Source organism: Tiliqua scincoides, chromosome 1 (assembly GCF_035046505.1).
Source record: "Tiliqua scincoides isolate rTilSci1 chromosome 1, rTilSci1.hap2, whole genome shotgun sequence".
NCBI classification, from domain to species: Eukaryota; Metazoa; Chordata; class Lepidosauria; order Squamata; family Scincidae; genus Tiliqua; species Tiliqua scincoides.
Window position 1 is genome coordinate 130,996,684 of NC_089821.1, and position 1,026 is coordinate 130,997,709.

Genomic DNA, 1,026 nt, shown 5'->3' on the forward strand with positions numbered 1-1,026 from the left:
GCCCCCCCGCCCCAGACTCCCAGCACGCCCCGCGTCAGACAGGCGCGCGCCGGCCTCCGTTGCTACTCAACTTGTCGCGACCCTAGCAACAAGACGGGCCAGCACGGGCGCGACCGGCCCCGCCCCTCCGCCTTCTTATTGGACGCCGGGGGGAGGGATGGCGTCAGACACGCCCACCGCGAGGCGGGGACTGTGATTCCAGGGCTGCCTCCGCCGCTGAAGCGTAGCTTGGGAGGGGAGTGTGGAGGGGAGACTGCCCCGGAGGGGCTGGGTCCCAGGACGTGCGCCCTAGTCCTCCGCCCTGGAGGCGTGCAAGGACTCACAACCCCCTGGCAGTGTGGTGGTGGGTGGGGAGGCTGGCAAGGCAGTGCCTCCCTGCCCTAATCCTCTGCCCTGTGAGGTATGCAAGCACTTACAACCCCCTGGCAGTGTAGTGGGTGGGGACCCCATCCCACCCCAGTCCTCTGCCCTGTGAGGCGTGCAAGCACTCACAACCCACAGGCAGTGTGGTGGGGGAGGAGGCAGGTGAGGCAGGGCCTCCCCACTGGAGTCCTTTGAGTACGCCCAGACACTCAAGTCTGCACACGTGGGGAAGAGTGTCGTATTGGGGGGCCCTTGAGTATTTTTCCAAGTCTTCCACGTGCCAACTCATGAGTCAGTGAGTCAACAAAAAACACTTTTTTGCGACTTGAGTCCGAGTCCTCCGAGTCCAATTCCCAACCCTGGATACCGGTGGGCAGGATGCACTGTTTTCCCAGAACTTCTGTGTACAACATGGTCAATAAAGACACTAAGGGCCCAATCCTATCTAGCTTTCTAGTGGTAATGCAGCCATGCCAACATAGTGAATGCTGCATCCTGTGGTGGTGGTGGTGATAATTATGGAGGCCTCCTCAAGATAAGGGAATGTTTGTTGCATTGCAGCTGCATCAGCACTGGAAAGTTGAATAGGTTTGAGCCCTACTTCTCTGACAGGCAAGCCATGTTACTAAAGGACTCTGGTCAAGCCTCAAACTCTTGTGTATG